Source organism: Piliocolobus tephrosceles, chromosome 3 (genome assembly GCF_002776525.5).
Source record: "Piliocolobus tephrosceles isolate RC106 chromosome 3, ASM277652v3, whole genome shotgun sequence".
Classification (NCBI taxonomy): domain Eukaryota; kingdom Metazoa; phylum Chordata; class Mammalia; order Primates; family Cercopithecidae; genus Piliocolobus; species Piliocolobus tephrosceles.
In genome coordinates, this window is record NC_045436.1 from 81,376,687 (window position 1) to 81,393,923 (window position 17,237).

The following is a 17,237-nucleotide window of genomic DNA, read 5'->3' on the forward strand; positions in this document are numbered from 1 at the left end:
GGATGGTCCTGCTATAATTTGTCTTTGGTGGAAGAGGGTGACTGGAGACAGAAAGATTGTATTTTAGAAGAAAACTATAGTATTAGATTAACCTTTGATTCCCGGGTGGCCACATGGTCACCCATGGTATACAGCTGCTCACAATGCCCCTCCTCAGCAGAAAGTTGCCAGAAAGATTTCCAGATTCCCCATGATTGAGGAATTGATAAATAGAATGGGGGACTGCAATCAACCCAGAAGTCCAATAGATAGATTTTTTTCTGTTTGTTTGTTTTTGTTTTTTGTTTTTATGTTTTTTTAAATAAACAGAAATGGACCCTTCTGGTCTTAAAGCTTGAAACTTACATTTGTTTTATCTGAGTTCCTTCCTTAGGAAAGGACCCCCCAGTTCTCTCAAAAATACCAAATAACTGAAACTCACCAGATCATCCCATCCAGATAATGAGACTCTAGGCCTCTTATTCATCTTGGTTGCTTCCTTAGCACTGCCAAGTTCTGTTCTCTCACACATTGTTACATTTCTTCCATGCTGTATAAACACCTAATTTTAGTCAGAGAGATGGATTTGATACTGATCTCCCATCTCCTTGGTTACAGCACCCCATTAAAGCCTTCTTCCTTGGCAATAATCATTGTCTCAGTGATTGGCTTTCTGTAGAGCAAGCAGCAAGACCTAGACTGAACCTCTGGTGTTTCAGAAACAAAATTTGCTTACTTACAAAATCTTACCTCTGACCATGTAACATGAGTGATTTTTTTTTTTTTTTTTTTTTTTTTTTTTTTTTTTACTGTGCAATACCCAATCATTAAAAGCAAAGTTAAAAAAAAAAAAACAACAAAACTGTTCTTTTTGTAACCTGTTTTATTCTTCCAAATTAAAGATATTTTAGATATAAATTCAGAAAGTGTTCTTGCTAGCACACTTTTTCTCACATTGAGTAAACATAATGCAGGTCCACTCTTGGAGCAAATTTTAAGAAAACCTATAGTTGCAAGGTCCTAGATTTGGAGATGCTACAGTTCCATTGACCACTTTCTGTTCTAAAAATCCATTTCAAATGAGAATGCAGGGAAGGCAACTGAGAAGTGGAAATTTTGCTGTGTTATTACCTATACTTAGAAATTCTGTAATTCTGTATCTCTTGTAAGTTCTTTTGTTTAACCATTTCACATGTATGTACCTCTTTTATATTTTTATTTTTAATTCAATTGAATATATTTTTTGGCCTTTGCTCTAACTTGGTACTGTTTTCTTATAATAATGCTTTAACTCCATTGTTTTAAAGGACATACAGTACTAAAGTGATCCATGTCCCAATAAGAAAATGCTAAGTGCCTTGCTGCTTTTCTGGGCCTTGCCTTCCACATTTCTTTATAGGCGAGAAAACAGAGCCTAAAACATAAAGCCCACTTAGGAGACTGAAAGAATGAGGCCTTCCTCCTGATGAACAATTAACTGATTATGAGTTACCATTACACCTGAAGAAAATGGTCACTGTTTTAGCTTTCATAAACTCTGAAGTGTCTGTGTGACCTTTTGAAAAACCCTCAGCCAAATTCCAGTGAAATCTCCTCCTCTATTAGTCATGGCCCAGATTACTTCAAATGGGAAAAGGCAAAAGCGAAACTAAGTCCACCAACTGGAAAAAAAATATCAGTGGATGTCTTGAGGCTCTGAGATAAACTAGAAACAGATGTACAACCTGCAATACATGAGTATGATACAAAAGAAAGAATTAGAAAATTTTCAAATTTTTTGTTTTTCCTTTGTATGTGTAATTTGTATTCAAAGTTGATATGGCAAGATAAATGCTGGGAAGTTGTGTGTGTGTGTGTGTGTGTTTAACATGTAGTTTCTTGCAGATATCTGGAAATAACTAGTTTCCTTTGTCCTTTGTGCTGTGCATGATTGCCTTCTCAGAAAGATAAGTCAAAGGTTCTTTTTGGAAATGGGTAGCAATGTTTTCAGCATTTATGTGGAAGCTGCTGCAAAGACATTGGTAACATCAGCTGAAAAATCTGACTTTTGTGCTGACGGTGGTGCTGCTATTGAGGTCCAAGGAATTGACTACAGTCTTTGTTAAGATATTAGCTCTTTCTGCTGATAATTTTTACCCCATTATACTTGAGTACAATTCCTAGTGCTTGGAGATCATTATAACATTAGCTCTCTCTGTAAAAAAGAGCTACTTGTTATTTTCTTTATTGAACTACTTCAATAAACAAAGATTACTGTGCTTTTTTATGCATAACTAAAGTTATTTCATTTATGATATTTTGTGAAAATATGTTCAGGGCATATTTTTGAAGTAAAGAGGTCAATACCTCAGCACCTCTAAAATCTTGAATAATATTTTAAAAGATTAAAAAATCCCTATTTGTTTTGATGTTGTATAGACCAACAAATCAGAGCTATAATTTCAATTTTATTTTAAAATTATGGAGAATCATTAGAAATTATTGTAGAGTGTTGCTCAAGGCCTTTTAAAGCCAAATGAGGAACTTATCACCAGACTTTGCCTTCACTACTTGTAGATTTGGATGAATTACTCTCTTCTAAAAATCTCTAAGATATCTCCAGTTTCCTGCACCTGCAGGGAAGTAGTCCTCCTCACTCACCTATAAGAATGGAAATGCTCTGAGCTAGATACCAGGCTGGTTTCCAAGCGGAAAGTATGGGTTGTAAGTACTTTGTAAGTATTGGTTCCATAAAGTCAACCTTAGTTCGTTGGAGCAATTTGGTCATATTCAATTCTATGCACAGCATTCTCAAATATGATCCAGTCATGGTACAAAAGTTTCCAATTTTGTACCATTGTAAGAAGAATGGATTCTTTTTTTTTTTTTTTTTTCTTTTGAGATGGAGTCTCACTCTGTTGCTAGACTGGAGTACAGTGCCCTGATCTTGGCTCACTGCAACCTCCGCCTCCTGAGTTCAAACAATTCTCCTCTCCTGCCTTAGCCTCCCGAGTAACTGGGACTACAGGCATGCATCACCATGGCTGACTAAGTTTTGTGTTTTCAGTAGAGGTGGGGTTTCACCATGTTGGTCAGGATGGTCTTGATCTCTTGACCTCGTGATCCGCCCGCCTAGGCCTCCCTAAGTGCTGGGATTACAGGTGTGACCCACCATGCCTGGCCAAGAAGAATGGATTCTTATTACAATTGTGTAAATAACTGTATTGCCATGAAAATAATATTGGATAAGAGTCTCTTAATTCTGTAGGGATTAGCTAGGGATAAAAATAAAAAATGTTTTATTTTGGTGTAATCTGTGAAATCCTTTTAAGCTACAGATAGTTTAAGAAAAAAGGGAATAAGGTATTTTAGTTCTGGCAAATGAAACATAAAAGAACCAGCAATGTTTCAAACAAGGTAATAAAAAATTACAATGATCCTCATCAGTTTGTTCAATCTCATGTAATTAATTCTTGTTCTGCTTGATCTTGGGTTAACAATTTTATGAATCTATGAGTTTCTCCAGTAGAGTTCTGGAATTTTAATGAGTTCAGGGGCATGATTTTACATTTTACAGTTATCAGAAACATTTTCTCTGGAGTACTTCTGTGGTATACAACATTTAAAAATAGTAATTGGAATTAGGACCAATTATACAGACCATAAGAGCATTGACAAGTTACTGGTAATTTTATGTAATTTCTAAAGTATTTATATTAGTACTTATCTATCTACACGAAGATAGTTTAACATTACTTCTTATTTGATGATGCTTTCCATATATCCAAATATATTAAATAAACCTAATTAGTTTAATATTTCTCTTTTTACAAAGCAAGAGAACAAATTCTTCTGAGATTTTTCAGGGATCCTCTCTCTAAAAAGGTCTGAAAGTCAATCTGTGGTCAAAAGGTCTTTATTAGAATTTGATTTGGGGAATAAATAAAAGATGTCAAAAGATTTGAACAGTTGAATAAATATGTTTGAATTTATTGTTACATATTTTAGAGTATATTCTTGGTTCTAAGTCAATTACGTTTTAAAGCAGGATGAGTATTTAAGTAAGCTTTATGTATATGGTAATAGAAATTTTGTGTTTGTGTCTACGTCTCTCTGCTCACATCATTGCAAAAATAAGAATATGTTTAAGATTTAGTTCCCCCAAATGTTATATTGAGTCCAGTCCTATAGGATATTCAATGTTATAAAAATTAAGAGTTCCACAATCTGAGTTTTGAAAAATGCTGTGTAAAATTGTAAGTGATTATTTGATAAAAAGCTTCTCAGTTCTATTCAGGAGTTGATGTGAATGTGAATCCACAAGAGAATGACTATGAAATTTGTTTGATGACACTTTTCTTATGACATATTCATGGAATCTCATGGATAGTCTTCATAAGTTGCTGGCATATGCCCCCACCCCCAAATTATAAAGGAGCTAAAATATACCATTAAAATGATAGAAGTATTTCAATTATAACATTTTAGATAACTGAATAAGATAATATATATCCCCTTCACTTCTTAATAAAACATTTTGATTATATTTAATGTCATATCTTTTTTTCAACAATTGTTTGTTGATCATCTATTTAAAATTTAGCATTTGCATGTGTGTCAAAGTATATTTTTCTACACATTTAAAACATAACTCCTGCTGTCTGTTAATTACTCCAAGACTAAAAGAAATAATTTGTCATGCTAGGGAAGCTAAGCTTACTAGATTTATTGCAGTTAAGTTTTGTAAGGCATGGATTGGACAGAGTTTATATATACAGCTTTGGATTGGTTAGCACAGCAAAGTGAGGGTTTTGAAACAATCTTGATATGAAAGTTATTAGTCTGAATAAGGTGGTCTTCTTATTGGTTTATAGTCTTTTAGGAGTGAATACATATTTCGTTGAGCTGACATATAATTTTTTTAAAAAGCTGGTATTGACATAGGGACAGAATAGCATCCTCACTCTTATGGACAGGTTTTAGTTCTCACCCTCACATACATATAGAATGAACACGTTTGGACTAATTCATTATAAGAATATTTAAGGAACAGAGTTTTAATAGGCATTTAATGAAATTTAAGCTAAAAGAAGGTTGCTAGATTAGCTATAAAAATCGGTAATGTTTTATGAGATAATAAAATTGTAACTTTTCTACTAGACAGAAATCCTGTAACTTCACAATAACGGATTTTTAAATTAACATATAAATATCAAGTTAAACAAAGGCATATTAACCTAGATAATTAAATAAACCTTAGTTTGGCCTTTAAAAATGTTTTAGTATGGCATCAGAAGTGCATGCTGCCATCTGAGTTATTTCAAGTTTTGGATAATTTAAAAACACTGATGATGTATCATTTGCAAAATAATTGAATTCCATAATTTGACCATCAGCTCTACAAAATCAGTGTTTTTTCTCATTGAAGGGATTAGAGTACTTCACATAGTAAATGCTTGAGAAATTCTTACTGAATTGCCTTCCCTATGAGCTCTAAAATTCAATGGTCCTGTGTATTTGAATGCAGGCCTTTTGGTTTTGAGATTTATGATTCAAGGTACTTACTATTTACTGTCTCATTTTATGCTTCACTTTCTGTCTTCTCAGTGACTGCAACTATAGCTATTATGATCACAATTCTTGAGCATAAACATGTTATAAAGAGAGAGAGATGAATGAATACTAATGGACCTAAAATTAGTCAATTTTTGTAATTAAATCTGAATGACTAAAATAAAATTTTAATAGTGAAGACTGTAAATTAAGTGGATAGTAATCTGAATATTTTAAGTTAGAAAAAATACTCAGTTTTTTTTTTTTTTTTTTTTTTTTTTGCAGGCATTAACTGTCACTGATGCAGGTACCAAAGTGTATGGTATTGTTAACAATTATGGTTATTACAGTGGGAAGGGAATATTAGGTAAAAATTAGGAGGAGTGGTGAGAAAATATAACTGGAGAAGATTTTATGTTTCAAAACAATTGATGTTTGGAGAAGTAAGTGAAACCACCTTTTTATAAGCTCAAAAACCAGGATTAAAAACTTGATTTGATTTTATAAGTGTTCAAAATAGGACTGCCATATATTAGAAAAATAAACTGATCACAATGTTCAGAATGTAGATAAAATTAGATTGACAAGTTGAGAAGACATTGCAATAACTCAAAAAAGAAGGTATGAGAGTTTGAATTAAAATGAAGGACACATCTTAGACATTTTGATGAATATGTTTACAAGATTTGATGACTGATTGGATCTAAGAAATGAAAAGAAGACAAGAATCAAAGATAAATCTAAGATTTTTAATATCAGTCCCTGAAATGAGGAGTTCGATATGTGCAGACAGAATGGGGGCAGGATTTTGAATTTAATTTAGACATACTGAGTTCATGGTTTGGAGAGTCAAATTGTCGGGGGAATGATTGGGAAAAGGCTCTAAGTTAACAGAGAAATCTGAGCTTAAGATATAGATTTGAGAGTTAGGCATCATTCAACCTGTGAAAGTGAGATATGTTTCTCTGATGGAAATAATACAGAACAATAGGATCAGATAGCAAAGTTCAAGCCTCAAGAGAAGATGGAGGATCAAGAACAGATGTCAGTTACTATAAGGAGGAACAGAAGAAAAGGGACCAGGGAAAGAATATTTGATTTGATGAGAAGAAAGCTATTCTTGGCCTTAGAGATAGAGATTTCATCCAAGGAAAATAAAATGCAAATAAATTAGGAAGAAATGGAAAGGTGAGGAAATAAAAGCAATAGGTGTAGATATAGGCAATTCTTTCAAGAAACCTGACAGAGAAGTAACGATGAGGGTAAGGGTGTGCATATGGGAGGTAATGTTAAACATGAGTATATGACAAAAAGTGCAAACAAGGACAAGATAGTTGAAGGAGTGCATTAAGTTAGATAAGGAAGGAGCCAGTTCCCTCAGCAGTTATTAAATGATGGGATCTAGATAGTAGGATTAATTTTAGAGAAAAGATTATTTCAAATGGGATGGAAAGATGAGAAGATAAATACAAATTTTATATATTGATGAAAAATTAGTATATGGATATTAGTCCTTTGTTGGATGCATAGTTTGCAAATATGTGTTCCCACTCTATGGGTTGTCTGTTCACTTTGCTGCTTGTTACTTTGTGCGGAAAAGTGTTAATTAGGTCCCATCTATTTATTTTTGTTTTTGTTGCACTTCTTTTGGGGCTTTTTGTCATAAGCTCTTTGCCTAAGCCATTGACTAATAGAGTTTTTCCGATGTTATCCTCTAGAATTTTCATGGCTTCATGTCTTAGATTTTAAGACTTTGATTCATCTTGAGTTGAATTTTGTATAAGGTGAGAGATGAGGATTCAGTTTCATTCTTCTACATGTGGCTTACCAATTATCCCAGCACCATTTGTTCAAAAAGATGTCCTTTCTTGCTTTATGTTTTTGTTTGCTTTGTCAAAGATCAGTTGACTGTAAGTATGTGGCTTTATTTCTGAATTCTCTATTGTGTTCATCTGATCTATGCACCTATTTTTATACCAGTACCATGTTGTTTTGGTAACTACGGCCTTGTAGTATAGTTTGAAGTCAGGTAATTGAGGCTTTCAGATTTGTCCTTTTTGCTTAGTCTTGTCTTGTTTTGTCTATGTGGGCTCTTTTTTGGTTCTTTATAAATTTTAGGATTTCTTTTTAGTTCTGTGAAAAATGACAATATTATTTTGATGGAAATTGCATTGAATTTATAGATTGCTTTTGGCAGTATGTGATAATTTTCACAATATTGATTCTACTCATCCGTGAGCATGAGATTTGTTTTCATTTGTTTGTGTCATCTATGATTTCATTCAACAGTATTTTGTCATTTTCTTTGTAGAGATCTTTCACCTCCTTGGTTAGGTATATTCCTAAGTGTTTTATTATTATTATTATAATTATTATTATTGCAGTTGTTGAAAAAGGGATTGACTTCTCAATTTGATTCTCAGCTTGGTCGTTGTTGGTGTATAGCAGTGCTACTGGTTTCGTGTTCTGAAACTTTACTGAATTCATTTACCAGATCTAGGAGCTTTTTGTATGACTCTTTCAGGTTTTCTAAGTATGCAGTCATATCATTGGTGAACACCAACAGTTTGATTTCCTCTTCACCAGTTTGGATGCCCTTTATTTCCTTCTGTTGTCTGATTGCTCTGGCTAGGACTTACAGTACTATGTTAAATAGAAATGGTGAAAGTGGGCATCCTTGGCTTGTTCCAATTCTCAGGGGGAATGCTTTCAACTTTTCCTCATTCAATATAATGTTAGCTGTAGGTTTGTCATAGATGGCTTTTATTTCCTTGTGGTATCTCAAACAAATTAACAAGTAAAAAAAGAAATAATCCCACCAAAAAGTGGGCAAAAGACATGAATAGAAAATTCTGAAAAGAAGGTATACAAATGGCCAACAAACGTATAAAAAATGCCCAGCATCACTAATTATCAGGGAAATGCAGATTAAAACCAGATGAGATACCATCTTAATTCCACAAAAATTACCATAATTAAAAAATTAAAAAAAAAAGGATCTTAGTGTGGATGTTGTGAAAAGGAAACACTTTTATGCTGCTGGTGGGAATGTAAACTAGTACAACCACTATCCAAAACAGTATGAAAATTCCTTAAAGAACTAAAAGTAGAACTACGATTTGATTCAGCAATCCCTCTATTGGGTATCTACCCAAAAAACAAGAAGTTATTATATGAAAAAGACACTTGCACATGCATATTTATAGCAGCATAATTTGCAATTGCAAAAATATGGAACCAGCCTAAATGCTCATGAACCAATGAGTGGATAAAGAAAATGTGGCATATATTCACCATGGAATACTACTCAGCCATAAAACGAATGAAATAATGACATTCACAGTAACCTGATGGAATTGGAGGTCATTATTCTAAGTGAAGTAACTGAGGAATGGAAAACCATATATTATATGTTCTCACTTATAAGTAGGTTTTATGAGAATAAAACTTATAAGAATGATATAATGGACTTTGGGGACTTGGGGGGAATGGTGGGAAGGGGTGAGGGATAAAAGGCTACACATTGGTTACAATGTACACTGCTCAGGTGACAGGTGCACCAAAATCTCAGAAATCACCATTGAAGAAATTATCCATGTAACCCAAAACCACCTGTTTCCCGAAAACTATTGAAATAAAAAGAAAAGAAATTCGTATATGGTTTCAGAGAAAAATTATGAGGACTGCATTTAGGTTGGCAGGATGTCCACTTATTATGGAGTAATGTAGTGTTTGGAAAGTCAAAGGAGGTGGGAAAGAAAAGAGTTTTTACATAGTGACAATGTATCTAGTCATGGTTTGTAAATCAGCCTGGAGAGGTAGCAGAATGCCCTTTCTTTCCACTCATTGCTATGGTGAACTGGATGTTCTTGGTGAAAACTTACAAAGATTTGTTTTATGAGGACAAATTTGTTTTGGGCAGGAATAGATTAAGACTTGAGGCATATTTGTTACCATTTTAAATTTATAATGAACCTTTTGACAAGGTTGGATGGTAAAGAAAGTAACAACGCTGCTGAAAGTAGAGAGAGAAACAGAACAAAGGACTGGTGCCTGAGCTGAGAGTTGGAAAGTTGGAGGTCTCTTAAGGGGCTTACACTGCAACATGTGTTGACCCAGCAGTCTTTTCATTACCTTATGTGCTAAGAAGGAGCCATGTAGATGAATAAGTAAAACCCAAGTTATAAAGACTTACAACATTGAGGCTAGACCCACAGGACACTTCTTGTTGAGCATACAATTGAAGACAGATATGGTCTCCCTTGCATCTAAGAAAACACTGCAAGACCATCAGTTGCACTGAAAGGGCTTTGTGCCAAACTGTTGTACTGTCCTAGTTTTAGCAATGGAATTAGGCCCTATTCTTTACAACTATCAGAACTACATTGGAAAAAACTGAGGTAAGCCAGCAAGGGGTGAGGCTTACATGTCAGGCCTGAGAGATTGGCCATAATGAGCAAATCAGAGTTGGTGCAATAGAGAAGTCCTAGAAGACTCCATGAAATAATTACTTTGAGGGCAGTTTTTATGAATCCTCAGCAGAAAAACTTAGCAAAAGATTATTTTTCCTGCCAGTTTGAACATGTAGAAACTGAGTTTTTATACATTCAACATCAGGAAATTTGTGACCTTTTTGGTTATGTTTTGAGACAGGGTTTCACTCTGTCGCTCAGGCTGGAGTGCAGTGGGTGATGAAACTTACTGCAGCCTCAAACCCCAGGCTTAAGTGATCCTCCTGGGTGCGGAATTGGTTCCTTCTGGTGGGTTCTTGGTCTCGCTGACTTCAACAATGAAGCCGCAGACCCTCGTGGTGAGTGTTATAGTTCTTAAAGATAGTGTGTCTGGAGTTTGTTCCTTCAGATGTTCAGATGTGTCTGGAGTTTCCTCCTTCTGGTGGGTTCGTGGTCTTGCAGACTTCAAGAGTGAAGCCACAGACGTTCGCAGTGAGTGTTACATCTCTTAAAGGTGGCATGTCCAGAGTTGTTCTTAAAGGTGTTTTTAAAGAGTTGTTCTTAAAGAGTGCTCTTAAAGTTGGCACGTCTGGAGTTGTTCGCTCCTCCCGGTGGGTTCGTGGTCTCGCTGACTTCAGGAGTCAAGCTTCAGACCTTCGCAGTGAGTGTTACATCTCTTAAAGGTGGCGTGTCCAGAGTTGTTCATTCCTTTGGTGGGTTCGTGATCTGGCTGACTTCAGGAGTGAAACTGCAGACCTTCGCAGTGCGTGTTACAACTCATAAAGGTAGTGCGGACCCAACAAGTGAGCAGCAGCAAGATTTATTTCAAAGAGCAAAAGGACAAAGCTTCCACAGCACGGAAGGGGACTGGAGCAGGTTGCTGCTGCTGGCTTTGGTGGCCGGCTTTTATTCCCTTATTTGGCCCCACCCTCGTCCTGCTGATTGGTCCATTTTTACAGAGTGCTGATTGGTGCATTTACAAACCTTTAGCTAGATACAGAGTGCTGACTGGTGCATTTACAATCCTTTAGCTAGACAGAAAAGTTCTCCAAGTCCCCACCTGACCCAGAAGCCCAGTCGGCTTCACCTTTCAATCCCCCCTCTTAAAGGGACACCCCAACTGCTGTTGGGAATTGGGCTGTGACTGCTGTAGCTACTTCCTGCTGGATAGGGGTAAAGAAGGGGCCCTGCAGTTGTAGTGTCCTCCAAAGAGGAACTCTTTAGGCCAGTGAAAGGGCCAGCGGGTCGGTCCAGGGGTCCTTGGTAGAAGTTGTTAGTTGAGCTCATTTGGAGTTCCATTTGTAAGACCATCTGTAGCTTGATGGCCTCGGTCCTAGAGGAAACAAATTTGACAAGGAGGTTAAAAATACAGGGCCCAAGGGCAGTTAATAGCAAGATGGCTGCCATGGGACCTAGAAAGGGGAGAAGCCATGATGCCCAACTCTAGAGGTTGGTATAAGAGTTTGAAAGGCGTTGTCTGATTTCAGAAGCCTGTTTCTGTAAATGCCAGGCGGCATCTTATACTATTCCTGACTGGTTAGTGTAAAAATCAACACTCTTCCCCTAAGAAGGTGCAGAGTCGTCCTTTCTCAGCAGTGAGGAGGTCTAGGCCTTGGTAATTTTGGAGAGTCACTGCTGCCAAAGAGTCTATTTGGGATTGTAGAGTAAGGATAGATTTTGTTATTTCTTGCAAACTGTCTGAGAAATCCTTTGAGAGTGTGTGGTAGTAGGATAATGTATGTTACACTGTTAACTTTTAGCAAATTTTACTTTAGTTGAAAACCTTGTAAGTTTGGGATTTTAATTTTTCTTTGCTACTATATCAATTTCCTTACTTAGATATGACACTGGTTGTGGGGTTGTCCCAAGAGTCTGAGTAAGGACTCCAAGATCTATGCCTGCTCTCTCTGTGACATATAAAGAGAAGTTTTGTCCTCTGGGAAGGCTTGAAGCTGGAGCTTGTACTAGGGACTGCTTTAAGGTTTTGAATGCTGTTTCTGCCCCTGGTTCCCATTCTACTAGATATGTATTTGCCCTCTGGGTCTCCTTGATTAGAGTATAGAGGGGCCTGGCTATCTTGCTGTATCTGGGAATCCACAGTCGGCAAAAGCTGGTGATTCCAAGGAACTCCCACAAGAGTTTTAATGTCTTAGGGTGAGGATAAGCCAGTATAGGCTGTATTCATTCCTTGCTGAGGGCCCTGGTCCCTCTGGCTAAGATTAGGCCTAGATATTTGACCTGTTGTAGGTGAAGCTGGGCCTTTGACCTAGACACCTTGTACCCTTGATTAACTAGAAAGTTCAAGAGATCTAGAGTAGCCTTCTGGCATGAGGCTTCTGAACTGGCAGCCAAAAGTAAATCATTCACATACTGAAGGACCAGAGAGCCTGGAGTTGAGAAGTGGCCTAGATCTTGGCCCAGTGCCTGACCAAACAGATGAGGGCTATCCCTAAACCCTTGGGGCAAGACCGTTCACGTAAGTTGGGATGTGTGGTCTGTGGGATCCTCAAAGGCAAAGAGAAACTGGGAGTCATAGTGCAGAGGAATACAGAAGAAGGCATCCTTGAGGTCCAGAACAGTGAATCATTCTGCTCCCTCTGGTATTCGAGAGAGCAGGGTATAGGGGTTGGGTGCAACTGGATGTAGAGGAATTACTGCCTCATTAAGTCTAAGATCTTGCACTAGTCTCCACTGACCATTCGGTTTTTGTACTCCTAGAATTGGGGTGTTGCAGGGACTGCTGCATTTCCTTACTAAGCCTTGAGCTTTTAAATGTTTAACAATATCCTGTAATCCTTTATGAGCTTCAGGCCTTAAGGGATATTGCCTTTGATAAGGAAAAGTGGTGGGATCTTTTAGCCTGATTTGGACTGGGCGGGCATTTTTTTGCCCTTCCAAATTGTCCTTCCAATGCCCAGACTTCAGGGTTGATTCCCTCCTGAAGTAGGGGGCAACAAATGGATAACTTGTTCCCCATATTCATGTAGATAATAGCTACAGGTTTGGCTAATATATCCCTCCCTAATAAGAGTGTGGGACTTTCAAGCATAACAAGAAAGGCATGTGAAAACAGCAAAGTCTCCCAATTACAACTGAGGAGGTGGGAAAAATACCTGGTTACAGGCTGTCCCAGGATTCCTCGGATGATAATGGACCTTGAGGATGGTGGTTCAGGACAGGAGATTAACACTGAGAAGGCTGCACCAGTATCCAGGAGGAAGTCAATTTCCTGGCCCTCAATGGTTAAGCATACCTAGGGCTCAGCGAGGGTGATGACATGAGCTGGCGCTTGTCCTGGACACCCTCAGTACTGTTGTTGGATCATCTGGTTGGGGGCTTCCGACCCAGAGAACCTTTGTCCTCTGGGGCAGTGTACCTTCCAGTGATTGCCTCGGCATAGTGGACATGGACGGAGGGGGCAGCTTGTTTCTCATTGGATAATCTTTTTTGAAGTGTCCTTGTAAACCACACTGATAACAAGCCCTACAGGGTGATTGGCCTGCTCCATTTCTGTCCTCTCTGAACCACCAAGGTTTGTTTGTGTGAAGGTCATGACTAAGGCTGTGGCCTTTCTCTGATCTCACTTTTCTGTTTGGGCCTGTTCCTCTTGGTCCCTATTATAGAACACTGAGGTTGCCAGGCTTTAATAATGCCTCCAGATTTTGTTCAGGGCCCAGAGCTCGCTTTTGGAGCTTTCTCCTGATATCTGTGACTGATTGGGTAATAAACTTATCTTTTAGGATCAATTGACCCTCTAGTGAGTTGGGTGACAGGGGAGTATATTTTCTTAAGGCCTCCCACAGCTGCTCGAAGAAGGCAGAAGGATTTTATTCCTTTCCCTGAGTTATGGTGGACGTCATTGAATAATTTATGAGCATTTTCCTAATTCTCCTTAGTCCTTCTAGAACACAGGTCAACAGATGTTTACGACTCCAGTCCCCATGATCTGAGTCGAGGTCCCAGTGGGGATCTATACTAGGGATGGCTTGCTGACCAGTAGGGAATTTGTCCCTTTCTTCAGCTGTCATTCTATCATTTACTTGACTATGATACCAGGTACCTCCAAGCTCTTGGGTTGCAGCTAAAGCTGCATTCTTTTCATTAAAGGCCAGGGTTTGATCTAACAATAGCATGACATCTCTCCAAGTGAGATTGAAGATTTGCCCTACACCCTGTAGGGCATCTATGTACCTATCAGGATCATCTGAAAACTTCCCCAGGTCTGCCTTGATCTGCTTTAAATCAGAGAGGGAGAAGGGGACATGTACCCGGGTCGGGTCAAATTCCCCTCCCCCTGCAGGTTGAAGGAGACATAACCAATAGCCTGGGGTTTTTGTGGTCCCTTGGAGATTTCTTTGCTTGTTTCCTTCTGGGTAGGGGAGATTAGAGGAGGCTTATTAATAGGAAGGGGAGCTATAGGGAGGCTAGGATATGGGGGTAAGCTGAGAGGTCCTCCTGTGGGATGTATATTGCAAGGTTTGCATAGTTGTGTATTCTCCTTCAACGCAAAAAAAAGCTTGGACATAAGGTATTTCACTCCATTTGCCTTCCCTCTTACAGAAAAGGTCAAGCTGCAGGATAGTATTGTAATTTATACTTCCCTCAGGTGGCCATTTTTCCCCATCAGAGAGAGAATATTGGGGCTGGGCCTTAGTGCAGAAAAAAATTAGCCACCTCTTTTTCAGGGTTTTTAGGTCAAATTGGTCCCAATGGCGTAGGATGCATTTCAAGGGTGAGCCTGTTGATGCCTGAGTGTTTCCCATCTGAAAGACAAAACCGCGCACAGTTTTGGTTTGTTTGTTTCTCCCCCTGCCCAAGAACCCACAATGGTCCCTGGACCCTGCTGATCAGAATAGTTGCACTCACTGATGCAGCAGCAGAAACACTAGTTTTCCTCCTAAACCACAAGGAGGACTGAGGAAGGTCGGATTTAGTGGCCCTTACTGACGCATTGTCAAAAACCTGCACCCTTGCCTGTCCTCCTAGATGACAAAGAGGACCGAGAAAAATCGGATTTAGTGGCCCTTACTGATGCATTCTTGAAAACCTGTTAGAGTCCTAAGCATTCTCCTGTTAGTATTGAGACCTTACCCTTGTCCTATAAAGATGTTATGCCCCAAACATGAAGTGGAGGGCCATACCCTGAGGGAGGGAAGGGATCTCAAGAGTTGGAAGAGTGATGCCTTTTATCTTCACTTATATGAAGAGGAAGGATACAATTTCTGAAGCTCCCCATATCCTAGCTTCAGGAATAGCTTTTGTTAGACCTGCTTCTCTGAGGAAGGATCCTAAAATTCCAGATAGTCCCCCCTGTGACAGGGCTTTGGGCAAAAATTATGTCTTTCTGATTGATGAGCCTGAGTGACTAAAGAAGGTAACAGAGTCCTGGAGTTCATATTAGAAATCATTCTAATAGGAGAAACTAGAAAAGCACCAGAGACAGAGTAGTTTTTAGAAGCAGGACTAGCCTCAGAGAAGAGAGGCGAGAAGAAGTTTGTCTGACAGGCATTAGGACCCAGGAGGCAAGGGTCAGGATAGATAGAATAGATGGGCAAGTCTCGCTTGGGCAACATGACTTTGAGAGTTCCGCTTATGGCCACAGGGTCAATCAAGTTGCTGTCAGGACCCCAGAGCTGAATGGCTTTCTCCTCTGTCGACCCTCGACTCAGCCCAGAAGTACAGGAAAAGTGGAAGCTGGTTCCAGGCAAACCAGTGCTCCCAACTCCAAAGAGTCGGGGGTTGTTAGAGAGCCCTTTCCCAGAGAGCCTGACACCACCCGTGGCTTTAGTCCAGCAACCACGCTAGTCACTTTTAACTGGCCAATAGGTGCCCGGTATTTAGCCCCTGAATTCTAAGGAAAAATAGGACAGAATAGCAAGCAAAAGGGGTCCGATGGTACTAACTGATTGGTGATTGTCCCATCTGGGTCACCAAATTGTGTCCAGAATTGGTTCCTTCTGGTGGGTTCTTGGTCTTGCTGACTTCAACAATGAAGCCGCAGACCCTCATGGTGAGTGTTACAGTTCTTAAGGATGGTGTGTCCGGAGTTTGTTCCTTCAGATGTTCAGATGTGTCTGGAGTTTCCTCCTTCTGGTGAGTTCATGGTCTGCTGACTTCAGGAGTGAAGATGCAGACCCTTGCAGTGAGTGTTACGGCTCTTAAAGGTGGCATGTCCAGAGTTGTTCATTCCTCCTGGTGGGTTCATGGTCTCACTGACTTCAGGAGTGAAGCCGCAGACCAGCACAGTAAGTGTTACAGCTCTTAAAGGTGGTGCACCCAGAGTTATTTGTTCCTCCCGGTGGGTTCGTGGTCTCACTGACTTCAGGAGTAAAGTTGCAGACTGTCACAGTGAATGTTACAGCTCATAAAGGTAGTGTGAACCCAAAGAGTGAGCACCAGCAAGATTTATTTCAAAGAGTGAAAGAACAAAGCTTCCACAGCATGGAAAGGGACCTGAGCAGGTTGCTGCTGCTGGCTTGGGTGGCCAGCTTTTTGCCCCTTATTTGGCCACACCCACATCCTGCTGATTGGTCATTTTTACAGAGTGCTGATTGGTGTATTTACAAACCTTTAGCTAGACACAGAGTGCTGATTGGTGCGTTTTTACAGAGTACTGATTGATGTATTTACAAACCTTTAACTAGACACAGAGTGCTGATGGGTGTGTTTATAATCCTTCAGCTAGACAGAAAAGTTCTCCAAGTCCCCACCTGACCCAGAAGCCCAACTGGCTTCACCTCTCACTCCCACCTCAGCCTCACCAGTAGCTGGACTACAAGTGTGTGCCACCATGCCTGGCTTATTTTTTTTATTTTTTAAAGATGGGGTCTTGCTTTGTTGCCTAGGCTGGTCTCAAACTCCTGGCATCAAATGATCCTCTCATCTCAGCCTTCCCCAGGTGTAAGCCTATGAGCTACTGTGCGTGGTGGGTGACCTGATTTTGTATTCCACAATGGAGAAGTGGAACAAAGATATGGCGAGTTTGTCTTATTACAGCAAAAAGCTTGCGTGTGTATATATAGTTCATATTCATGATATTTGTTTACTTTAATGTGATAGTAAATTCAGAGTTCATTGCAATTCTACTTCTAATTTTTATACACATCCAAGAATAGAATGCTCAAGTGTCTTCATCTTCTCAGCTAATAACTTTGCTCTGCCTAAATCACAATGCTGAGCACAACGAATCTGAGGATAAAAAGAATTTTAAATTCCACATATTTTAAAAATGCATGTTCTTTTAATCTGCTAGTGTCATTTGTGCAGTTAGCTGTA